A 27384-nucleotide genomic window follows, 5' to 3' on the forward strand; every position below is an offset into this window, starting at 1 on the left:
CCCGAGAACACCATCCCCACAGTGAGGGAAACCTGTTTCAGTCTTCCAGAGATTTGAGACTGGGATGGAGGTTCACCTTCCAGCAGGACAATGACCCTAAGCATACACTTGAGTGGTTTAAGGGGAAACATTTAAAGGTCTTGGAATGGCCTAGTCAAAGCCCAGACCTCAATCCAATTGAGAATCTGTGGCATGACTTAAAGATTGCTGTACACCAGCGGAACCCATCCAACTTGAAGGAGCTGGAGCAGTTTTGCCTTGAAGAATGGGCAAAAATCCCAGTGGCTAGATGTGCCAAGCTTGTAGAGACATACCCCAAGAGACTTGCAGCTGTAATTGCTGCAAAAGATGGCTCTACAAAGTATTGACTTTGGGGGGGGTGAATAGTTATGCACACTCAGGTTTTCTGTTTTTTTGTCTTATTTCTTGTTTGTTTCACACAAAAAAATTATTTTGCATCTTCAAAGTGGTAAGCATGTTGTGTAAATCAAACGATACAAACCCCCCAGAAATCCATTTTAATTCCAGGTTGTAAGGCAACAAAATAGGAAAAATGCCAAGGGGGGTGAATACTTTCGCAAGCCACTGTATCTCTGTGGGCTGCGGTTGGGAGGCCGATTGGAAGTACTACCAAATTCTCTAAAACGACAAATGAACATACAATTCTCTGGCAACAGCGCTGGTGTACATTCCTGCAGTCAGCATGCCAATTGTACGCTCCCTCAAAACTTGAGACATCTGTGGCATTGTGTTGTGTGACAAAACTGCACATTTTAGAGTGGCCTTTTATTGTCCCTAGCACAAGGTGCACCTGTGTAATGATCATGCTGTTTAATCAGTTTCTTGATATGCCACACCTGTCAGGTAGATGGATTTTCTTGGCAAAGGAGAAACACTCACTATCAGGGATGTAAACAAATTTGTTCACAAAATTCACATTTCTGGGCTCTTTTATTTCAGCTCATGTTGCGTTTATATTTTTGTTCAGTACATTTACAACAATTGTCCCATGCATAGCCAGTCAAAGGACTTCCTATATAATTAATTAATTAACTGACCAAAATGCTGAAACTTTAAGTGACAGCTGTGTCGCCAAATGCTTTTGCGTCCAAGGGGACTTTGCATAGATAACATATAGGGCTACTTCCGGATCTTTTTATTACTGCTATGCATGTAATGCAAGTTTACTTTACGAATAGAGGAACTGACCGTTTCGCGGCTGGGTCAGGACTGTTTGAAATACTGTAGAACTTTGCAAATCTCAAGCGTTAAAATCATGAATTAATTCATACAAGAGGCTTCTTTACAGCTATACCATTGAATGTTTCATTAATTGGGTATGTCTTAAAACTTTCCAGTTTTTTTTGTGGGTGTGCAAATGGACAGCAAAGTGACAAGGGAGAAATCCTCTTTTAGGTTCAACTGGAGCGTACAGTGGCATGCAAAAGTTTTCACCCCCCTTGGCATTTTTCCTATTTGTTGCCTTACAACCTGGAATTGAAATGGATTTCTGGGTGGTTTGTATAATTTGATTTACACAACCACTTTGAAAATGCAAAACATTTTTTTGTGTGAAACAAACAAGAAATAAGACAAAAAAACAGAAATCTTGAGTGTGCATAACTATTCACCCCCCCCAAAGTCAATACTTTGTAGAGCCACCTTTTGCACCAATTACAGCTGCAAGTCTCTTGGTTTATGTCTCTGTAAGCTTGGCACATCTAGCCACTGGGATTTTTGCCCATTCTTCAAGGCAAAACTGCTCCAGCTCCTTCAAGTTGGATGGGTTCCGCTGGTGTACAGCAATCTTTAAGTCATACCACAGATTCTCAATTGGATTGAGGTCTGGGCTTTGACTAGGCCATTCCAAGACATTTAAATGTTTCCCTTAAACCATTCGAGTGTTGCTTTAGCAGTTTGCTTAGGGTCATTGTCCTGCTGGAAGGTGAACCTCTGTCCCAGTCTCAAATCTCTGGAAGAATGAAACAGGTTTCCCTCAAGAATTTCCCTGTATTTAGGGCCATCCATCATTCCTTAAATTTTGACCAGTTTCCCAGTCCCTGCCGATGAAAACAAATGACTAGGCCATTCCAAGACATCTAAATGTTTCCCCTTAAACCACTTGAGTGTATGCTTAGGGTCATTGTCCTGCTGGAAGGTGAACCTCCATCCCAGTCTCAAATCTCTGGAAGATTGAAACAGGTTTCCCTCACTGTGGGGTTGGTGTTCTCGGGGTGATGAGAGGTGTTGGGTTTGCGCCAGACATAGCGTTTTCCTTGATGGCCAAAAAGCTCAATTTTAGTCTCATCTGACCAGAGTACCTTCTTCCATCTGTTTGGGGAGTCTCCCACATTGTTACGTGGAGTGGAACAGGGGAACCCAAGAGCAGACTCAGATGTGGAGACTGGGATGAAGTAAGTGTAGTATCGAGTAAATGCTGGCAATTATTGCTGATAAACAAAGGAGTCCGCTCATACTGAACCTTTGATCATAAGTTTATTCATATCACAAGATTCCAGCATAAGTGACGGATGTCATGACACCCGGAGAGCAGTGTCCTCGAATTGTAATGTCTGCTCTAACCTCTTCTTCGTCCAGCATATACTTATAAACAATGCAAAAATATGGGTTGCTCCCTCTGCTGTCCAATCACCTGTCTCCCCTGGGGCGTCACCCTACAAATGGCTACTTTTGAACTAAGATAAACATCCCCTCTTTGTTCCTCTAGAATAGTCATAATCTTAATACACTACATTCCCCCCTTCGAGACTAACTAAAAGTCTCGAAAACAAACAGAATAGGATTATGACAAGTAACAATTTATCTTATTGAGTATCTTTAACATTAAACCAAAAACATTTTCCTCTAGAGTGTAAATACCTTTCTATGAAATATGAATAAATGTTTATGAAGTGTGAATACATTACTATGAAATATGAACAAATCTTTCTGGAGTGTGAGAGCGAAAAACTGTCTGGCAACTTCGTTCCAAATATCCATCCATCAATCAAGACAGTAAAATTCTCTCACGGTCCCTCTGCCCCAGGCAACCACCTAGGTACTCCCGATGAACTCATAAATCCTTATCAATGCATTTGAAACTATGATGCAATTAGATACACATGTAAGCCCCTGCAAACAAAATACTATCCAAAATGTCCACTCTAAGGCTGGTCAACCCATCGGACCCTACCATGTACCTCTATCCCTGCCTAGTCTCCCTGTCCCTAAGCATTCCCGAAATAAACAAAAACATCTAAGATCCCCACATGTATCCAATAATCATCAAATATCATTCTACAAAAATTTATACCTAAGAATATGACACAAATTATGTATTACACATGCAAATATGTCTATATTTCATTGCAGACACTGGAATGTAGTCCACTACACTTCATCTCCTCCGTAGTCTCCTCTTCCAATGCATTGTTGATGATGGAATCGGAATCTTTCCACACCTTCCTTGTTCCATCTCCTCCAGTCATTCTCCTTTCATATTGTCCCTTCATATTGTCCTTGTTTGAGTATTTCAATCTTTACATTTTCCCCCAAACGCTTCTGGAAGAAAAGAAAAGACCAAACAGTATCTTTTGCAAAACAACACTTTCAAATTAAACATCAATATCAACTAAGAATATAACAATTATATATAAATGATGTATGAATCAATATAAATGATAGAATAATGAAATAGGATAATGTGATTTATTCATACACTTCCCCCCTTTGATTCATAACATCATACTAAAATCACACTAATATTGAAAAAAAATTGAAAAATGATCAAAAAATCAAAAAGGATATTTATCATCAATACTCCATCCAGTCCCACTTGTCCCTCTTCATCCAGATCAGGAACAGTCAACAACGGCATCTGAGTGTTGTCTCCAGGCATCACTACTCCAACCTATCTCAATATCATAGCTTTCTCAAAGGTCAGTAACAAATTACAAACATCACACACAGTGCTATCAAAACTGCCATTAAAATATAATCCATCACTGCTCCTACTGGGCCTAACTGATCTTGCAACCAAGACTTCGCTGACCATCCAGCTCCTTCAGATCTACCAAACGCATCCCTTATATTCTTCAATGCATCTATAACACTCGTGATATTATCGGAACTATCTGGGATCAAAGTATAACAATCATCCCCCGTCAGATTCATAGCCAAACATAAGCCACCTTGTTTTGCTAAAATATAGTCAAGAGCCATGTCATGTTTCAACAGCGTCAGTCTGTGACTTCTTTGAGTATTTGACAGAAGGTTAAACCCTCTTATTGTTTCATTCGCAAACCCCTGCAAAGTATAGGTAATATTATCAATATGATCTGCCAAAAATGTTACCCCATACCATGGAAAAAGTCCCCCCTTCTCTCTTAGACTTATCCTCCAATGATAGGCTTCAAGACTATGAAATGTCGCCATGTCCCTTTTCACCCTATTTCCAAACCTAGAATCAGATTTATCTGTGTCCGGTGCTACCCCTCTTTTAATGGTAAACGCCTCATATGGAAGCTTCAACGTTGACATGTAACAACATCCTGTCCATCCATAGGGTAAGAATATATACGCTTTATCACCACAAACCCTCCAAATATCTCTAAAATTCCCAATAGTCACATTGTCAGGCAAAAGCTAATCTTTTAACCATCAAAGTCCTGCTCTTCTTACTAACTGGAACATAAAAAGTAACATTATATTTCTCATTACTACCCTTAAGGTCATGCATACCCAAAGTTATCATATAATCATCACAATCTGATATTCCCATAAACATACCCCTTACATCATATGTTTTATTAGAACAAAAACAACTTTTAGCCCTCACTGGTTTCACCTCCAATGCTTCAGGGTTCGCTGTTACCTGATTTTCCTTCCCATCTAACAAATTCACATAAGTTAATTCACTTAACCCAATAACACTTAAACCTAGGCTTAAACAAATGTTTTGACAACGACATTATTTTATCTGTTACTGATTGTTGCTGATACAACAGTCATGACAAAGCATAAGATTGACACATACTCGATAGAGGTTGAGCGACCGTCTCTAAAATGTTTGGTGCTGGAATTCTCAACAGACATGGACCCTCAAGATTCCTCACTGATCTTACAGAATGAGCTAGCTGCTGGAACCAAAGATTCCTACCTGCCCATCCATCTTTAATTTTCACAACAGAAGAATCAAACCCATAAGCCTCCCATTTAGTTTCTCTCTTCCCTAACGAGCGGTACTGATCAGATACCTCTCCTTGTCTGTCATTAAAATCAAAGACCTCATCCTGTACCTCCATGATAGTATCCTTCACTATTTCAGATTAATCTATATTGTTCTCTACCACTATCTGCTCTCCTATTTTAACCCTATCCTTACTATCATTGACAGCACTCTCTATCCGTACCATAAACCCCTGAGTCCTTCTTGCTACCCCTTTTAATTTCAGAAAAGTTGTTGTCGGTGTCAGTGTCATACTTCCTACATTTGTTATTGCCGTCGCATCATTAATCCCTTCCAAAGTTACCATTAAAGTAGTTGATTTAGTTGATGTATTAACACCCTTAACTACTTCTAGTGGGAAAGCTACCGATATCCTCTGTGTATTATTTACTGTTGGAGTGGCTACTGTAATATACGTCTCCTGAACTCCTTTGGTGACTGTGGAAGCTTCAACAGACTTCAACTCTTCCATTATAAGCGTCACTTTACGAATTACATAGCCTTTTAACCAATAATTCTTAACCGGAACACATTTTAATGCTTGCACTAGATAAGTACACATATATTCTCCCTGATCTTTCTCTGTAACATTACGCAAACTAAATGAACAATCACTCATAACCCTCTTCCACTTCATATCGTTGTACAAAATATACTTCCTTTGACTAGGGGCAACAGCTTCTACTTCTGGTCCTGATAACAATACTTCTTCTCCATAATTATCTCTCCATGTGGGAGGAACGTCCCCATCCTAACCCTAATAACAGTATTTTTCCCCCTAAAATTGGTGCTGGAGCTATTGGTTCCCTTATAATCAAATGCGATATATTTATGGCTTTAATAACTATCAATGTTGAAAGAGTTAAATTGCTTCTCACTGTTGTTTTAATATACTGAAGTGTTAATGTCATTATTGTTACTTCATCTATTTTCCCTAAGACTTTTAACTCCTTACTTGTATTTCCCTCTATCACCACTAGTGTCACTTTTTTTTTTTTGCTCTCAGTCCTACCTCTAATCCCTGACTTTCAAACTTTTGATTATAAAAAATACACCTACAATTACCTTGATCTTCCTGCTGGGAACTGTAAGTATAGATACTCAATCACCCTCAATCTTCTCTTATCATTCAGCAACGCATACTTTCTCAATGCATCTGCTCCTAACAGATCTAAACTCCTACCATATCTATCTTCCCACTAAACTATAAAATGTCCTTCACCACTGTTCTCTCTCTCTTACTACTAACTAACATTGAAACTTAGCTTACTGTCTTAGAGTTCCTTCAACCCTAGTTCTCCTAACTTTTTTAATCTAATCTTTTCTCCTAACCTTTAAAAACCTTTTCCACTGATTTATTCACAAAATCCCTTTACCACCAATTTTTAGAATATGTGATTGGGAAGTCCCCACCTGCCTCTGACTTCTTTACACACAGACTTGGCAAACGACTAAACATCCTTTAGCCTAGTTTGAAATCCCTTGGTGTAGGAATGTAACCAATAATAACAGTCACCCCTTTTAACTTTATTCTTCAGACAGATTGCCTAATAGGCAGTCTAATAGATTATCATCCTTCCTATGATATTATCTTTTCAAGCAAATATGATTCCCAAAAACCCTATTCTTTTTAAAATCTTCTACCAGACAGCCGTCTAGTGTACATCTTATTGTACAGTTCAATTTACACCATGCATCTCTTCCCAACAATGCAATAGGTATATGTTCTAATATTAGTATGTCTATTTTAATTTCTCTTTGATTTTTATAGAAGAGCTCAATTGGTTCCTTAAGAGTAATTAGCTGTTTTACTACCTCAAATCCCTATCCTAATTAGTTAATTTTACATAGTGAGATGTTTAACCTCTTTAGGCTCAACACAGATAAAAGTTTTTCCACTATTCACCATCACTTCTCATAGTCCTCTGTTTTTACTTCAATTGTTGGATATTTTCCCTTCTTCTCTAATCGATGCTATCAGCTGACACCCCCCTTCGTATCTTCTAGGCACTCTAGAATCCTTGAAGCGTTCACCTAGAGAACAGGTGATCTTCACTTGCTCCTTTATCTTCCTCAGAAATTTCCTCTGTTGTTTCCTCCTGGCCCATTGCACTCACAGGTAAAGTAACCAACCTGTCCACAATTATAACACTCTTCTGAAAGTTGCTGGAAGTGTGGCTGAAATCTTCCTCCTCCTTCTAAGCCTTCTCGTCCTCTTCCTCTCCAATTCTGTGTCTGTCCAGAAACTGTCTGTGGATATGAAACAACTGGTACCCCCAATGGTGGCTGGTACAATTGCATTTGACCTTGTTCAGTTGAAGCTGTAGCAGTGATTGTTGATTTGGTTCACTCTGATTCTTCATAACCAAAGCTTCTCTTCTCCTTCTTCTTCTCCACCAGTTGTAAGTTGTATTTGATTGAGTTTTCTGAGAGTTTATTGATCCTGTTCTTTCTTGTTGTTGACATATCAGGATTCTTCAACAGCTTATATTCTAAGTTCTGTCCCCGAAATATCATCTTCCATCATCTTCTTACTAGTGGCCTTTTCCCTTGGCCTCACTGTATTCTTCTCTTAGTTTCCAGACATCTCGGTTTTTCTTACTTCTGGAGTTTTGGATTCATCTTTCTGGTCGTTTCTGCTTGTCCTCTATCTATTATTCGTTCATCTTCATCTCTGATGCAATAATCACCCTCCTGGATGATCACTGGAAGCTGAGGATAAACATCCCTAAGCTCTACTTCCTTCTCATAAGGTGGGGGTCTTTTTGCTGAATCCGTATGTGAGAAAGGTGTACTAACTTCTGCCATTAGTTTTTCTGTCGCCTTCTCTTCCTTTAGCCTTTTCTCTATACCTTTGTTTATCTTATCGCTGGAATCTTTTATCAGTTTTTGTTTGAGAATGAAGGGCAACTTTTGTTTCATTTGCCGGATAACCTAGCAATACTTTAGTTAAAGGATTACTATTTTGTACTATATCAACAGGTGTAATTACCTTCATAGCCTTGCTGTCCTTTCTCCCCATTGTAACAACCCTTTTATATTCCTTTATTGTGAATTATTTTATTTTTGACTATATAGCCTATGGCTTCCCCCCTTTAATTATTAATATAAACCAAACAACCAAAAAAATATATATATATTTCTAATTAAAATACAAAATCAATTAAAAAATCAAATAAAAATTATGAATAATTAAAACCAATTTTTTATTTCTATATCCTATCTTACCAATTTATCAATTAGTGGCTATCTTACCACAACCCATCAGGAAAGTAAATGCAAGTAGTCAACTTCACAGCAATCCTAAAAACAAAGCCTTCTAATCCTACAACACTACAATTCCCATAAACCCCCTTGCTCTATAAGCACCCAATTATCTTAATTTTACAGAATAATGTCAGTACTCGATTTCCAACACAACTGTAATCAAACCCCAGTGATGCACAGAAACTCCTAAATGCAATCTTTATTCAAATGATCAGTCTGTTGCCAAGCCTCTGTGAAATTGTCATAACATCAAATATCCTGTAGGGGAAGATTTTGTAAACAGAACCAGCCTGATATGACTCGATCCTCTGTCGCGTCACACCTTTCCCGTGATGTATACGTCAGCACTTCCTGTATCTCTTCCTCTTTCTCTCCTCTCGTCCTATCGTTCCTCTCATATGACAAAAGAGCATAGAAACAGAAAAAGAATTTAGCAGTTTATGCAATCACTGAGTTATTTCCAGCATTCAATATTCCTTCGTTCACATTCGCTCTAAGAATCAACTCAGGAATAAATATAGATAGCTCAATAACATTATTTTATTTTAATCCGTCATTTTATTTTATTTATTTTAATTAGTCAACATATATCTCTCTCATTTATCAATTCAATAGGTCACAAAACCAGTTTCATCTTTAACCAACAGCCGCTTTAACAACTAGAAGATTTCATTCATTTTCAAATCTTTTCTCTTTGTTCTCTCTCGTCTGTTTCTCTGTCTCCCCCTGCAGCACAATCCAACAGAAATATGACCAATTTACCCAAAATCCCCCTTGTTGTAGTTTTAGTAAACAACGTGTTGTAGTTTAGTACCGTAAAATCAAACGTGTCATAATCTCGTGCCGTAAACTCCCCCGTTTTGTAGTGTAGTGTCGTAAAATTAAACGCATGCGCAAATACATTTAACGATACGATTTCCAGACAATAGAACGTTAGCATTCTGCCACAGCCCCTCTCTTTTACCCCTTATAGTCAAACAATAACACTTAACAGAGCTCACAATCGCATAGAACCTGAATTCTACACACACAAACATAATTTAAGAGGCTTTATTCCACCGCAATGGCCCTCTAAGGTCACACGTTAGCATGTAGCACGCAACACAATTAGCATTTAGCATTAGCATTTAGCATTAGCATTTAGCATTAGCCTTTATGTACAATGTGGCATGAAACACAATCAGCATTTAGCATTAGCATTAGCATTTAGCATTAGCATGTATCTAACCTGTGGCTTGCAACACGTAACAAGTAACCTGCACTGCCCTTTTCTTTGTCTTATTCTCTACCGTTTATGACGCCGTGAGTTCAATGGCTATCTACTGAGAAGTTCCCCCACGCAGATATCCCGTCGAATAAAAGATGAGCAGTAACCACAATCAAATAAATCCCATCAACCCCAGTCTTTAGACTGACCTAAAAACACCTAACGCGTTATGAGGATTTACGGCCCAACATGAGGTCGCCCCCCTGGGGTCTTTACAAGATGCAATGCCCTAATTTTGGATACGTATATCTGCCTTGTACATCTGCCTTGTATTATATCTGCCAATATCTGCCTTAATCACTACCATCGATTGCTCTAAAATTCCAAGCCTACTCTCCCCCCTTTTGCACTGTCTACCAGTGCAAAGAAATGTATAATGATTAGCCAGACCCCCAGTTCTCAGCAATAAAGCAACATAAAGCACATCGGTTCTAACGGTACATCTCTCCAGTACACACTCAAATAGCATCCAAACTAACAAACTCCCAAAGCGGTGAGGAAAAACTCACCCTTATCTGGCCATGACTTCAGAAGGAGTTAGCTTGGCGGCAATGAATGGAACAAAGAGATGCAGTCCTTCCCTTTTCGTGGCGCCATTTGTAGTATCGAGTAAATGCTGGCAATTATTGCTGATAAACAAAGGAGTCCGCTCATACTGAACCTTTGATCATAAGTTTATTCATATCACAAGATTCCAGCATAAGTGACGGATGTCATGACACCCGGAGAGCAGTGTCCTCGAATTGTAATGTCTGCTCTAACCTCTTCTTCGTCCAGCATATACTTATAAACAATGCAAAAATATGGGTTGCTCCCTCTGCTGTCCAATCACCTGTCTCCCCTGGGGCGTCACCCTACAAATGGCTACTTTTGAACTAAGATAAACATCCCCTCTTTGTTCCTCTAGAATAGTCATAATCTTAATACACTACATAAGCTTACGATCTGGCAGTGTGGAAGTGGCAGGACTGAGTATTTGTAGAGGTCTTGATTATGGAACAGGTTGCAGCTGGTGGGGAGCTGCTCTAACTCCAGCACACCTGTCTCCGCCCACAGAGAGAGTACTGGGGGAGTGGCGGCAGGTCAACGAGACACAGGATGAGCAGTACCCCCCCCCCCCCCTACGGGCGCATCCTGGTGCCCGACCAGGCTTATCTGGGTGTGTGGTATAGAAATCCCGTAAGCAGGGAGGGGTCCAGAATGTGATGGCAGGGCACTCAGCAGCGCTCCTCAGGCTCATATCCCTTCCAGTCCACCAGGTACTGCCAGCCACGACCCCGACGGCGCACGTCCAGAAGCCACCGGACGGTATAGGCAGGATGGTCATCGATGAGCCGAGGGGGTGGAGAAGCTGCTGCAGGAGGAGACAGGGGACTGGAGCAGACAGGTTTAATCAGGGATATGTGGAAGGTAGGATGAATCCTGAGAGAGGCTGGGAGTTTCAGGACACCGCAGAGGGGTTAATGACACGGTCCATTTCAAAGGGACCAATGAATCGGGGGGAAAGTTTATCGATGCCACCTTCAATAGCAGGTCCTTCGATGAGAGCCATACCTTTTGACCCGGGGTATAGACTGGAGCTGAGGCCCGGCGACGGTTGGCTTGGGACTGGGTCCTGTCGGAGGCACGAAGAAGGGCAGCCGGGCCTTCCTCCAGGTACGGTGACAACGGCGCAGATGGTCCTGGACAGAGGGAACCGCAACCTCAACCTCTTGGGCGGGGAACAAGGGGGGTTCGTAACCCAGAGCACACTCGAAGGGTGACATACCTGACGAGGCGTTGGTGAGGGTGTTGTGGGCATATTCAACCCAGGGTAGCTGAGCGCTCCAGGAGGAAGGGTTATCAGAAGTCAAGCAGCGTAGGGCAGTCTCCATCTCTTGGTTGGCCAGTTCGGTCTGGCCGTTGGTCTGGGGGTGATATCCAGAAGAAAGACGGACGTTGATACCAAGAGCTGAACAGAAGTATCTCCATACCTGGGAGGTAAACTGGGGTCCTCTGTTGGAAACGATGTCAGTGGGGATGCCATGCAGACGAAACACATGGGATACTAACAGGTCCGCAGTCTCCCTGGAGGACGGGAGCTTGGAGAGGGTAATGAAGTGAGTCATTTTGGAAAACCTGTCAGTGATGGTGAGGATGATGGAGTTATCGTCAGATGGGGGATGGCCAGTGACGAAGTCCAGAGCTATGTGTGACCAGGGGTGACTGGGTATGGGAAGAGGGCGGAGAAGACCTGAAGTGGGTTTAGTGGAGGTTTTGTTCCGGGCACAAACCGAACAGGCTGAGACAAACTCCCGGACATCTCTCTACATGGTGGGCCACCAAAAGCTCTGACGCAGGAAGGCGAGGGTCCAGTTCATACCAGGGTGACAGGTGAGGTGGGTAGAATGGCCCCACTGAAGAACATCGATCACAATCTGGGACAAACAGAGCATTACTAGGACCGTTACCCGGGTCAAGCTGGTTCTGCTGAGCCTGGCGGATACGGGATTCGATCTCCCAGGTGACGGTGGCAATGATGCAGGTGGATGGCACAATGGCTTCTGGCTCGGTACCCATGTTGTCGGTGGTGAACTGGCAAAAGAGGGCATCAGGCTTGGTATTCTTCGAACCGGGGCGATAAGTGAGTGTGAAATTGAATCTACCGAAGAACAAGGCCCACCTGGCTTGCCGGGAGTTCAGAGGTTTGGCGGTCTGGATGTAGGACAGGTTTTTATGGTCAGTCCACACGATGAAGGGGGTTACAGAGCCCTCCAGCCAGTGAAGCCATTCCTCCAGATCCAGCTTAACTGCCAGGAGTTCCCGGTTTCCGATGTAAAAATTCCTCTCTGCAGGTGAGAGCTTATGGGAAAAGAATGCACATGGGTGGACCTTCTGATCAGAGGGGGAACATTGAGACAGAACAGCACCTACCCCTGTGTCAGAGGCGTCCACCTCCACGATGAACTGGAGTTCTGGGTCGGGCTGAGTAAGGACCGGAGCGGAAGTGAAGCGACGCTTGAGTTCCAGGAATGCTGCCTCTGCCTCAGGAGTCCAGTGGAACGGAGTGGAGGTGGAGGTGAGAGTGATGAGAGGTGCTGTCAGACGGCTGTAGTTGCGGATGAAACGTCTGTAAAAAATTTGCAAACCCCAGGAAACGCTGTAGCTGCTTCAGGTTGGAGGGCACAGGCCACTCTGTGACTGCCATGAACTTGGCGGGGTCCATATGTAACTGTCCCTGTGGAATAATATAACCCAGGAAAGACACTGTGGCAGCATGGAACTCACATTTTTCAGCTTTAACAAAAAGCTTATTCTCCAACAGCCGTTGAAGAACTTGCCGAACGTGTTTCTGGTGAGCCTCAGGGTCCTTGGAAAAAATCAGGATGTCATCTAAATAGACAAAAACGAAGCGTCCAATAACATCCCTCAGCACGTCATTGACTAGGTTCTGGAAAACAGCAGGGGTGTTAGTAAGACCAAAAGTCATGACCAAATACTCAACGTGACCAAGTGGTGTGTTGAACGCAGTCTTCCACTCGTCCCCCTCTCTTATGCGGACAAAGTGGTAGGCATTCTGGAGGTCGAGTTTGGTAAACACCGTGGCACCATGGAGGGGGGCAAAAGCAGAGCTGATGAGTGGTAAGGGGTACTTGTTCTTAACAGTGATATTATTCAGCCCACGGAAGTCTATGCATCTAGGCATCAGTGACCCATCCTCCTTCTTCACAAAGAAAAACCCAGCACCCACCGGGGAGGAAGATGGCTTGATAAGTCCTGCAGCCAGAGAATCCTGGATGTACCTCTCCATAGCCTCTTGCTCGGGACGAGAGAGGTTTAACAACCGGCTACTGGGGAGAGGAGCTCCAGGCTGGAGGTCAATGGCGCAGTCATACAGCCGATGAGGCGGCAGCGACAGGGCGTGGTGCTTGCTGAACACAGGAGCTACATCGTGATACTCGGGAGGAACTGATGACAGGTCTGGAGGTTCTGGAATGAACTGGGACACAGACAAGGCAGGGGGAAGGGCAGAATGTAAACAATCAGAATTACAAAATGAACAAGTGGTTACCTTTCCGGCGGTCCAGTCAATCTGTGGGTTGTGTAGCTTTAACAATGGATGGCCAAGAACCAGGGGAGAGTAAGGACAGTCGATTATATGGAAACTGATCTTTTCCTGGTGATTTCCAGAGAGACGCAGGATGAAAGGGATGGTTCTCTCACAGACACGGGTGAGAAGCTGTCCATTGAGAGCATTGGCATCGAGGGGTGAATCGAGTGGGACAGTGGGGTGAATCGAGTGGGACAGTGTCCAGGCCCAACTGGGTAACGACACCTCGGTCCAGGAAGCTCTTGTCGGCGCCCGAATCGATGAAAGCAGACAGAGGAAAAGCCTGGCTCTGCCACACAAGGTTGCCTTCAAGCAGGGTTCTGGGGGAAGATGGGCAGGCGATTTGCTCAACAGTATATTCCCCACTACTGCCGAGCCCCCTCTTTTGCTGGACTCAGGGAACAAGTGGTAACAAAGTGACCAACCTGGCCACAGTATAGGCAGCTCCTAGCGCTGATTCGTCGTTGCCTCTCCTCTGGAGAGAGACGGGCCCGGCCGAGCTGCATGGGTTCAGGATCTGGACGAGCCTGGGGATGGAGTGCAGTCGGAGAAGGAGGACAAGGCACTGAAGCAGATGTTATGGGACATGCAAACCTACCTACCCTCTCCCTCTGACGCTCACGGAGACGGTTGTCGATGCGGATAGCGAGAGAGATTATTTCATCAAGTCTATCAGGCTCATCTCTGGACACCAACTCGTACTTGAGGGTCTCAGTGAGCGCGTTCCAGAATGCTCCCTGAAGGGCTTCCTCATTCCAGCCGCTCTCAGCGGCGAGGGTGCGGAACTCACATGCCATCTCAGCAACACTATGGGGGCCTAGACGGAGGGACAGGAGTCGCTTAGCTGCATCCTTACCGCAGACCGGGTGGTCGAAGACTTTCTTCATCTCCTCCGTGAATCTGGAGTAGGAGAAGCAGATGGGGGACTGTCTCCCCCACACCGCCGTGGGCCCGTTCGCTAGCATAAGAGTAAGGCTATTGCTCAAATACTAGTGAACATTGTACCAAAAAGGCTCTGCACGCTCCGAGGTTGCCATCGTAATGCTCGGGAGTCGGAACAAACGGCTCCCGGAGCGGAGGAGAAGGACTTGGAACTGGTTGTGAGCTCTGGGCGAAGGGTCGGCCCAGTAGGTCAGACAGGCTCTGTGAAAACTCCTTGATGTGCTCCAGAAGGGTCTTCAGGGCTTGGTCATGTTGCTCGAGCAGGGCGCCTTGGCCGACGAGGGTTTGGTAGAGAGTAGCAGAGTCTGCTGGGTTCATCTCTTTGGCTAGATCGTACTGTTACGTGGAGTGGAACAAGGGAACCCAAGAGCAGACTCAGACGAGGAGACTGGGATGAAGTAACCAAGGTATTTATTGAAACACAAGGGGGAGATGGAGTGCAGGTCAGGGAAAACTGCTGGAAACCAGATGCGGAGGCTGAGGATGGAGCGAGGGGGGTTGAGACAGGGTGAGCAGGTCCGGAGGGGAATCCAAGGGAGTAGTAGAGTGGGGAATCCAGGACAGAGTAGCAGGATGATGAGATGTGGGACTGGAGACAGGGACCAGAGTCAGAGCGGGCAGAACTGTAGTGGAGAGGAAAACAGCATCAGGCAAGGAAAACAGGCACAACAGGATCTGAATAGTAACAAACGGCTAGAACTGTAGACTGACTGAGCAGAGATTACGATCTGGCAGTGTGGAAGTGGCAGGACTGAGTATTTGTAGAGGTCTTGATTATGGAACAGGTTGCAGCTGGTGGGGATCTGCTCTGACTCCAGCACACCTGTCTCCGCCCACACAATCACACACACACAGAGAGAGAGGGAGAGGGAGAGAGTACTGGGGGAGTGGCGGCAGGTCAAGGAGACACGGGATGAGCAATAGAGGGCGTTGCAGGAGCAGATGTGACACACATGCCTTTTGGCGAACACCAAACGTGTTTGCTTATTTTTTTCTTTAAGCAATGGCTTTTTTCTGGCCACTCTTCCGTAAAGCCCAGCTCTGTGGAGTGTATGGCTTAAAGTGGTCCTATGGACAGATACTCCAATCTCCGCTGTGAAGCTTTGCAGCTCCTTCAGGGTTATCTTCTCTTTGTTGCCTCTGATTAATGCCCTCCTTGCCTGGTCCGTGAATTTTGGTGGGCGGCCCTCTCTTGGCAGGTTTGTTGTGGTGCCATATTCTTTCAATTTTTTATAATGGATTTAATGGTACTCCGTGGGATGTTCAAAGTTTTGGATATTTTTTTATAACCCAACCTTGATCTGTACTTCTCCATAACTTTGTCCCTGACCTGTTTGGAGAGCTCCTTGGTCTTCATGGTGCCACTTGCTTGGTGATGCCCCTTGGTTAGTGGTGTTGCAGACTCTGGGGCCTTTCAGAACAGGTGTATATATAATGAGATCATGTGACAGATCATGTGACACTTAGATTGCACACAAGTGGACTTTATTTAACTAATTATGTGACTTCTGAAGTTAATTGGTTGCACCACATCTTATTTAGGGGCTTCATAGCAAAGGGGGTGAATACATATGCACACTCCACTTTTCCGTTATTTATTTTTTAGTATTATTTTAAACAAGTTATGTTTTTCATTTCACTTCACCAATTTGGACTATTTTGTGTATGTTCATTACATGAAATCCAAATAATAATCAATTTAAATTAAAGGTTGTAATGCAACAAAATAGGAAAAACGGCAAGGGGGATGAATACTTTTACAAGGCACTGTAATGGTGATGGCTTTTGTGCGCCAGTAATGGTCTCTGGCGGGGGTCTTCTGTGAATATTCCTAATAGAATTGGCACTCTAGACAAAACACCTTAACACTTGGGAGTAATTGTCCAGCAAGCTGCGTCTATTTTCATCATGATGACATTGTGGATAACAAGCATCAATATCCTAAAAAATATTGGGGATATTGACGTATTATGTGCCTAATGTAGCCTATGAGGCAGGGTTACTATTTGCATGTGTATTGCATTGTCTCTAATATGGTAGGTACATCAAGACAAGACCTGGAGAATGCCACGGTGTTCATTGATTTCACATTTGGACTATGCTACACTACATTAGATACATACCTCTTTTACAGAATGAAGTAGTGAACCATCAGTCAAGCTTATGGTTTATGTGTGTGTTGTTGGCTATGTTTTTGTAGAGTGGTGTATCAGGAAACTAGTTTGTGGAAATTGTATCCATAGCCCAATAAGGGGATCGCACCAGCTGAGATCAAAGCTTTCCTCAGGGAAGATATTGAAATAGTTCTGGGTTAATACTTCACCTCTTCACCTCAATCCCACCATCCCCTGCACCTGCTGCTCATTTGCAATGTAAATAATAAGTGCTATGTAGAATCAGGTCTGACACACTGCTCAAATAATATTACTTCCCTCCCTATTCCAACACTGAATTTGCTTCCATCCGTACACAACCACCATACCATATTTACCTGAAGCCTAATAACTTAAAGTTGCAAATAACTTTCCCTCCCTCACACTGAGACAGTCATTGATCAGAAAAAAGCTAAAAAGTTTGGTTGTTAAGGTTGTGGTTTGGAAAGTAGCCTAGACCACATTGTTGGTAGAGCTGTTGTACACTTGAGCAATGCAGTTGGTTGAAATGTAGGTGCATCGATGGAAAAAAATATATAAATAAGCTAATCTGCAATGCACTGTAAAGTGGTTCCAAGTTACATTAAGCAAATTACAATGGTGGCCATTTGTTTCTATGTTATAAACATAGACATGATGCCTATGAACATAATGCAAATGAACATAATATACAGTCGGTCAAAAGTTTTGAGAATGACACAAATCCTAATTTTCACAAAGTCTGCTGCCTCAGTTTTGATGATGGCAATTTGCATATACTCCAGAATGTCATGAAGAGTGATCAGATGAATTGCAATGAATTGCAAAGTCCCTCTTGAAAATGAACTTAATCCCCAAAAAACATTTCCACTGCATTTCAGCCCTGCCACAAAAGGACCAGCTGCCATCATGTCAGTGATTCTCTCGTTAACACAGGTGAGAGTGTTGACAAGGACAAGTCTGGAGATCACTCTGTCATGCTGATTGAGTTAGAAAAACAGACTGGAAGCTTTAAAAGGAGGGTGGTGCTTGAAATCATTGTTCTTCCTCTGTTAACCATGGTTACCTGCAAGGAAACACATGCCATCATCATTGCTTTGCACAAAAAGGGCTTCACAGGCAAGGATATTGCTGCTAGTAAGATTGCACCTAAATCAACCATTTATCGGATCATCAAGAACTTCAAGGAGAGAGGTTCAATTGTTGTGAAGAAGGCGTCAGGGCGCCCAAGAAAGTCCAGCAAGCGCCAGGACCGTCTCCTAAACTTGATTCAGCTGCAGGATCGGGGCACCACCAGTGCAGAGCTTGCTCAGGAATGGCAGCAGGCAGGTGTGACTGCATCTGCACGCACAGTGAGGCGAAGATTTTTGGAGGATGGCCTGGTGTCAAGAAGGGCAGCAAAGAAGCCACTTCTCTCCAGGAAAAATATCAGGGACAGACTGATATTCTGCAATAGGTACAGGGATTGGACTGCTGAGGACTGGGGTAAAGTCATTTTCTCTGATGAATCCTCTTTCCGATTGTTTGGGGCATCCGGAAAACGCTACCACCATGAGCGCTACCATCAGTCCTGTGTCATGCCATCAGTAAAGCATCCTGAGACCATTCATGTGTGGGGTTGCTTCTCAGCCAAGGGAGTGGGCTCACTCACAATTGTGCCTAAGAACACAGCCATGAATAAAGAATGGTACCAACACATCCTCCGAGAGCAACTTCTCCCAACCATCCAGGAACAGTTTGGTGACGACCAATGCCTTTTCCAGTATCTTGCCATAAGGCAAAAGTGATAACTAAGTGGCTCGGGGAACAAAACAAATTTTGGGTCCATGGCCAGGAAACTCCCAGACCTTAATCCCATTGAGAACTTGTGGTCGATCCTCAAGACGCGGGTGGACAAACAAAAACCCACAAATTCGGACAAACTCCAAGCATTGATTATGCAATAATGTGCTGCCATCAGTCATGATGTGGCCCATAAGTTAATTGAAAGCATGCCAGGGCGGATTGCAGAGGTCTTGAAAAAGAAGGGTCAACACGGCAAATATTGACTCTTTGCATAAACTTAATGTAATTGTCAATAAAAGCCTTTGACACTTATGGAATGCTTGTAATTATACTTCAGTATACCATAGTAACATTTGACAAAAATATCTCATAACACTGAAGCAGCGAACTTTGTGAAGACCAATACTTGTGTCATTCTCAAAACTTTTGACCATGACTTTTGGGACTGTACACCTATGCACCTCCTTTAATATTTTAAATGGTCAAAAAAAAAGAGCCTGCTTTATGACTGTTCGGGCCTGTAGTTGCTTCCTCGTCCTCTGTTTGACATGATGAAACCATGAATCCTGAAACAGCTTAATGGAGAGGCTATAAGGTAGGGGTGTAATGATTCACTGAACAGAACTGTGGACATAGTAAACCATTGCACCCCTACTATAAGTAGAGTATGGGTCCTTTCCACAGGGGCAGAGATGGCGGGGTCGGGGCGAAGCCAGCAGGGAGAGTTGACAGAGTACAAGAAGAGTCTGATCAAGAGCGACCTGGAGATGGGCATCGTTATGACAGTGTTCCGCCAGAAGGCAGAGAGCCTCACTGTGCATGTCATCATGGAGACCAGGCAGGTGGCCTGGACTCGAACAGCAGACAAGACCGATGGTGTCTGTAAGTAACCTTTACCCTAAGTCTAACTGTAATCCTAACCCTAAGACATGGTGAGCAGTGAAAAGGGAGGGACTGTGTTTGTAGGGACAGTGAGTACATTGAGATGTGGTGTGTGGAGTTATAGGGATGTGTGTGAGGGAGATTGTATGTGAGAGAGTGAGTAAAAATGATGAGTACTATTTCAGTGGACCTGTTTGAGATACGGGAGATTTGCCCAGGGAGGAACTCAAAGGACTTTGAGAGGTTCAGAGATGGCAAGGACAAACATGATGATAATACCTGCTTCACCATCTTATATGGGTCACAATTTGTGCTTAATACCCTAAGCCTTGGGGGTAAGTGTGTGTAAGTGTGCCAAGAATGTCAGATTTTCTGTGTTTATTTGATGCCACACAACAGCATTTTGTTGATGATAGCCTATTGATTGTATGTGGATGGTTTGCCATAGGTATGCTATAGTATATTGGATAATCAAGCCTGTAACAGTAATAGTTTGTGTTGATTGACAGCTGACACTGTGGATGACGCAGAGAAATGGCGGACAGGCTTGGAGTTACTGAGACAGGAGACACTGGTGGCGCCCACACCAGACATCATAGAGAGGTGAATACACACGTACGTACGCACACACACAGACACACACACACACACACAGACAGACACACAAACAAGCACACACATACACCGATATACTGGACACACCCATTATATGGACGACAGCTGACAATTATTGACTATATCGTTTTGTTGTTTCCAGCTGGTTGAGGAAACAGATGTATTCCATCAATCAGACTAAAAAGAACAGGTAAGAATAGTTTTAACCCTCAAACATTGATTAAACCTCTACTCAGTCATCATCATACGAATTTATGTGCCAATCCCCATTCTGCCCCTTTACTAATTTCCCCAATTCATTCCATTGTTCTCTCCATTTGTTGTCCTTAGTATCACCTTGAAGAAGGTTAAGTCTCTTTTGACACAGCTCAACTACAAGGTTCCCGGCACACGTTCCCTAAAGGAAAAGTTCTCAGTACTCTTCCCCTCTTCATTCCCCTTCACACTCTCATCCTCACTGCTGCCAAAGTTTTAATGAGATGTCTGTCAGTACTGATGGCGTGTTATACTATAGCAGAGCCAGAGGTTACAAAACATTTACATTTTATATATATATATTTTTATAACCTCATCCTCAACAGAATGCAGGAGAACAGGGAGAACCAAGGATATCAAGTTTCCTTTGGCCAGATAAGGCCTTGGACAGTAGAATTCATTATATGAATTAGTTATTTTAGATGATAATGATGGTCTTGGCACTCAAGTGATCAAGTGATCTGGATGGTGCCAGGTTTCCTCCAGACGTGACGCTTGGCATTCAGGCCAAAGAGTTCAATCTTGGTTTCATCAGACCAGAGAATCTTGTTTCTCATGGTCTAAGAGTCCTTTAGGTGCCTTTTGGCAAACTCCAAGCGGGCTGTCATGTGCCTTTTAATGAGGAGTGGCTTCCGTATGGCCACTCTACCATAAAGGCCTGATTGGTGGAGTGCTGCAGAGATGGTTGTCCTTCTGGAAGGTTCTCCCATCTCCATAGAGGAACTCTGGAGCTTTGTCAGAGTGACCATCAGGTTCTTGGTCACCTCCCTGACCAAAGCCCTTCTCCCCCGATTGCTCAGTTTGGCCGGGCGGCCAGCTCTAGGAAGCATCTTGGTGGTTCCAAATTTCTTCCATTTAAGAATGATGGAGGCCATTGTGTTCTTGGGGACCTCCAATGCTGCAGAATTCTTTGGTTACCCTTCCCCAGATCTGTGCCTCGACACAATCCTGTCTCGGAGCACTACAGACAATTCCTTCGACCTCGTGGCTTGGTTTTTGCTCTGACATGCACTGTCAACCGTGGGACCTTATATAGATACAGTTGAAGTCGGAAGTTTACATACAACTTAGCCAAATACATTTAAACTCAGTTTTTCACTAAGGTCAGTTAGGCTCACCACTTTCGTTTAAGAATGTGAAATGTCAGAATAACAGTAGAAAGAATGATTTATTTAAGCTTTTATTTCTTTCATCACATTCCCAGTGGGTCAGAAGTTTATATACACTCAATTAGTATTTGGTAGCATTGCCTTTAAATTGTTTAACTTTTGTCAAACGTTTCGGGTAGCCTTCCACAAGCTTCCCACAATAAGTTGGGTGAATTTTGGCCCATTCGTCCTGACAGAGATGGTGTAACTGAGTCAGGTTTGTAGGCCTCCTTGCTCGCACATGCTTTTTCAGTTCTACCCACACATTTTCTATAGGATTGAGGTCAGGGCTTTGTAATGGCCACTCCAATACCTTGACTTTGTTGTCCAATACCATTTTGCCACAACTTTGGAAGTATGCTTGGGGTCATTGTCCATTTGGAAGACCCATTTGCGACCAAGCTTTAACTTCCTGACTGATGTCTTGAGATGTTGCTTCAATATATCCACATCATTTTCCTTCCTCATGATGCCATCTATTTTGTGAAGTGCACCAGTCCCTCCTGCAGCAAAGCACCCCCACAGCATGATGCTTCCACCCCCGTGCTTCACGGTCGGGATGGTGTTCTTCGGCTTGCAAGCTGCCGCCTTTTTCCTCCAACAAAACGATGGACATTATGGCCAAACAGTTATATTTTTGTGTCATCAAACCAAAGGAAATTTCTCCAAAAAGTAGGATCTTTGTCCCCATGTGCAGTTGCAAACCGTAGTCTGGCTTTTTTATGGCGGTTTTGGAGCAGTGGCTTCTTCCTTGCTGAGCGGCCTTTCAGTTTATGTCGATATAGGACTCGTTCTACTGTGGATATAGATACTTTTGTACCTGTTTCCTCCAGCATCTTCACAAGGTCTTTTGCTGTTGTTCTGGGATTGATTTGCACTTTTCGCACCAAAGTACGTTCATCTCTATGAGACAGAATGTGTCTCCTTCCTGAGCGGTATGACGGCTGCGTGGTCCCATGGTGTTTATACTTGCGTACTATTGTTTGTACAGATGAATGTGGTACCTTCAGGCATTTGGAAATTGCTCCCAAGGATGAACCAGACTTGTGGAGGTCTACAATTTTCTTTCTGAGGTCTTGGCTGATTTCTTTTGATTTTCCCATGATGTCAAACAAAGAGGCACTGAGTTTGAAGGTAAGCCTTGAAATACATCCACACAGGGACGGCTTGTTCAATAGGGCGATATGGGCGACGCACTGCCAAACGGGAAAAGGAAGGGATTTTTTTTCTAATCAATTATATCACGGCAACAGCAGTTATCAGTGTTCACGTCTGATCTGCCAGCCACTAAATGTCAAATCAGGCTAAAGTCGTGCTTCAAATGGCCCCGCCCGTTTTTGGGGCGATTTCAGTCAAATTGAAAATCGCCCAGAAGTCTCTCATAGCCTGTCATGTAAAATCTATTTTTTTCACATTTCAAAGCTTTCAATACATTCTCTATGGGTGTCTGTGGGCATGCACTTACGCGCTTTCGTCATACGTGACGTAACGTTGAACGTAACTAAGACAATGGCGGCTAGAAGCGTCTCTGTTGCGACCTGCAGTGCGGCGTTATTTTATGTTTTTAATTTGTAGACTTAGTTTACAAACATTCTGCCAACCATGGATTTCCAGTGGTTGGTTTTGGACTGATCTTGTTGATCGTGTACATACCCGCTACGAACGGACTAAATAATGAAAACGCTGCTGGCAGCTGAATCCCAATACAGCTGGGAGACTTGGCTGGATGAGTCCCGGACAGAGAAGTGGAGCCGGCCACCTTCACCCTGGTCAGAGCGGACCGCGATCCTGGTAAGAGAGCGACTCTGTACCCCGACATTGAACTGCTTTCTGTGTCGTTGCGACCTTACTATCAATTCAATTCAATTTAAGGGCTTTATTGGCATGGGAAACGTGTGTTAACATTGCCAAAGCAAGGGAAGTAGATAGTAAACAAAAGTGAAATAAACAATAAATATTAACAGTAAACATTACACTCAGAAGTTTCAAAAGAATAAAGACATTTCAAATGTCATATTATGTATATATACAGTGTTGTTACAATGTGCAAATAGTTAAAGTACAAATGGGAAAATAAATAAACATAAATATGGGTTGTATTTACAATGGTGTTTGTTCTTCACTGGTTGCCCTTTTCTTGTGGCAACAGGTCACAAATCTTGCAGCTGTGATGGCACACTGTGGTTTTTCACCCAGTAGATAAGGGAGTTTATCAAAATTGGGTTTGTTTTCGAATTCTTTGTGGATCGCTGTAATCTGAGGGAAATATGTGTCTCTAATATGGTCATACATTTGGCAGGAGGTTAGGAAGTGCAGCTCAGTTTCCACCTCATTTTGTGGGCAGTGTGCACATAGCCTGTCTTCTCTTGAGAGCCAGGTCTGCCTACGGCGGCCTTTCTCAATAGCAAGGCTATGGTCACTGAGTCTGTACATAGTCAAAGCTTTCATTAAGTTTGGGTCAGTCACAGTGGTCAGGTATTCTGCCACTGTGTACTCTCTGTTTAGGGCCAAATAGCATTCTAGTTTGCTCTGTTTTTTTGTTTGTTCTTTCCAATGTGTCAAGTAATTCTCTTTTTGTTTTCTCATGATTTGGTTGGGTCTAATTGTGTTGTTGTTGTTGTTGTTGTTGTTGTTGTTGTCCTGGGGCTGTGTGGGGTCTGTTTGTGTTTGTGAACAGAGGCCCAGGACAAGCTTACTTAGGGGACTCTTCTCCAAGTTCATCTCTCTGTAGGTGATGGCTTTGTTATGGAAGGTTTGGGAATCGCTTCCTTTTAAGTGGTTACTATCTGCCCCGTGAGTTCCCCCAATTGTTTGTTACCGTTGTGTACTGTTGATAATCACAAGTTTACTGGAGAACTGAGACCAAGTAGAGACTTTGGACAGGGTGGATATGGTATAATAAAGGCAGTTTATTCAGAGGTAAAGATATCTGGAATCGCGTGCACGGACTCGTGCACGTGTGTAGGTCACCTAAATCATCAGAAAAATTGCCCCTCCTGAGAATTTTTTCAGGAGCCGCCACTGCATCCACATGTACACTTCCAATTGACTCAAATGATGTCAATTAGCCTATCAGAAGCTTCTAAAGCCATGACATCATTTTCTGGAATTTTCCAAGCTGTTTAAAGGCACAGTCAACTTAGTGTATGTAAACTTCTGACCCACTGGAATTGTGATACAGTGAATTATATGTGAAATCATCTGTCTGTAAACAATTGTTGGAAAAATGAATTGTGTCATGCACAAAGCAGATGTCCTAACCGACTTGCCAAAACTATAGTTTGTTAACAAGAAATTTGTGGAGTGGTTGAAAAATGAGTTTTAATAACTCCAACCTAAGTGTATGTAAACTTCCGACTTCAACTGTAGGTGTGTGCCTTTCCAAATCATGTCCAATCAATTTAATTTATCAAGTTGTAGAAACATCTCAAGTATGATCAGTGAAAACAGGATGCACCTGAGCTCAATTTCGAGTCTCATAGCAAAGGGTCTGAATACTTATGTAAATGAGGAATTTCTGTTTTTTATTTTTTATAAATGTGCAAACATTTCAAAAAACTTGTTTTTCGCATTGTCATTATGGGGTATTGTGTGTAGATTGATGAGTAAAAAAAATATTTAATTAATTTTAGAATAAGGCTGTAACATAACAAAATGTGGAAAAAGGGATGGGGTCTGAATACTTTCCAAATGCACTGTATGTATAAAACAAAAACAAACAATGTCCATCTCCCTCTTTTGTTCCAGGAAATTGGATCAAGGAAAGATGTCCTGGACTTTGAGCAGTTTCATAAATTCTACAATATTCTAATGTTTGATCAGAAAGATGTGAGTCAGAATTTTCCTGTACCTCTGCACTCTCTAAGTACAAAATGCTGAACATATACTACGTTTCACCACAAATTACCGACAATTTTACTCCTCTTACAGCTTATGTTAGCTAGGATATCACATTTTGCATGTTTAATAATATGATGAGACAGATTCGTGCTGTCATCCTGGCTGTGTGTGTGACTGTGTATTGACTTGTGACTTGTGTGTATATGTTTCATCAGATTCCAGAGGGGTTTAAAAGGGAGTCGTGTGCTTTCATCATGGGTATGTAGTTCTACAATCACAATTAATCATTTTCTCAGCTTATACCGGTAAGCTTTTCTTGTTGATGGTATGTTGGTGTGTTGTGGTTCTTCCCTACTGTAGAAGTACAGATAAACCTGATGCCTCTGCAGTTCTTCTCCATGATTTCCAACGGTTTCTTCTGTACCAGCAGAAAGTAAGAATCAAGCTACAGTGAGGGAAAAAAGTATTTGATCCCCTGCTGATTTTGTACGTTTGCCCACTGACAAAGAAATGATCAGTCTATAATGTTAATGGCAGGTTTATTTGAACAGTGAAAGACAGAATAACAACAAAACAATCCAGAAAAAACGCATGTCAAAAATGTTATAAATTGATTTGCATTTTAATGAGGGAAATAAGTATTTGACCCCCTCTCAATCAGAAAGATTTCTGGCTCCCAGGTGTCTTTTATACAGGTAACGAGCTGAGATTAGGAGCACACTCTTAAAGGGAGTGCTCCTAATCTCAGTTTGTTACCTGTATAAAATACACCTGTCCACAGAAGCAATCAATCAATCAGATTCCAAACTCTCCACCATGGCCAAGACCAAAGAGCTCTCCAAGGATGTCAGGGACAATATTGTAGACCTACACAAGGCTGGAATGGGCTACAAGACCATCGCCAAGCAGCTTGGTGAGAAGGTGACAACAGTTGGTGCGATTATTCGCAAATGGAAGATACACAAAATAACTGTCAATCTCCCTCGGCCTGGGGCTCCATGCAAGATCTCACCTCGTGGAGTTGCAATGATAATGAGAACGGTGAGGAATCAGCCCAGAACTACACGGGAGGATCTTGTCAATGATCTCAAGGCAGCTGGGACCATAGTCACCAAGAAAACAATTGGTAACACACTACGCCATGAAGGACTGAAATCCTGCAGCGCCCGCAATGTCCCCCTGCTCAAGAAAGCACATATACAGGCCCGTCTGAAGTTTGCCAATGAACATCTGAATGATTCAGAGGAGAACTGGGAGAAAGTGTTGTGGTCAGATGAGACCAAAATTGAGCTCATTGGCATCAACTCAACTCGCCGTGTTTGGAGGAGGAGGAATGCTGCCTATGACCCCAAGAACACCATTCCCACCGTCAAACATGGTGGAAACATTATGCTTTGGGGGTGTTTTTCTGCTAATGGGACAGGACAAATTCACCGTATCAAAAGGGCGATGGACGGGGCCATGTACCGTCAAATATTGGGTGAGAACGTCCTTCCCTCAGCCAGGGCATTGAAAATGGGTCGTGGATGGGTATTCCAGCATGACAATGACCCAAAACACACGGCCAAGGCAACAAAGGAGTGGCTCAAGAAGAAGCACATTAAGGTCCTGGAGTGGCCTAGCCAGTCTCCAGACCTTAATCCCATAGAAAATCTGTGGAGGGAGCTGAAGGTTCGAGTTGCCAAACGTCAGCCTCGAAACCTTAATGACTTGGAGAAGATCTGCAAAGAGGAGTGGGACAAAATCCCTCCTGAGATGTGTGCAAACCTGGTGGCCAACTACAAGAAACGTCTGACCTCTGTGATTGCCAACAAGGGTTTTGCCACCAAGTACTAAGTCATGTTTTGCAGAGGGGTCAAATACTTAATTCCCTCATTAAAATGCAAATCAATTTATAACATTTTTGACATGCGTTTTCTGGATTTTTTTGTTGT

This window comes from Coregonus lavaretus (genome assembly GCF_964263955.1).
Source record: "Coregonus lavaretus genome assembly, contig: HAP1_SCAFFOLD_2130, whole genome shotgun sequence".
NCBI classification, from domain to species: Eukaryota; Metazoa; Chordata; class Actinopteri; order Salmoniformes; family Salmonidae; genus Coregonus; species Coregonus lavaretus.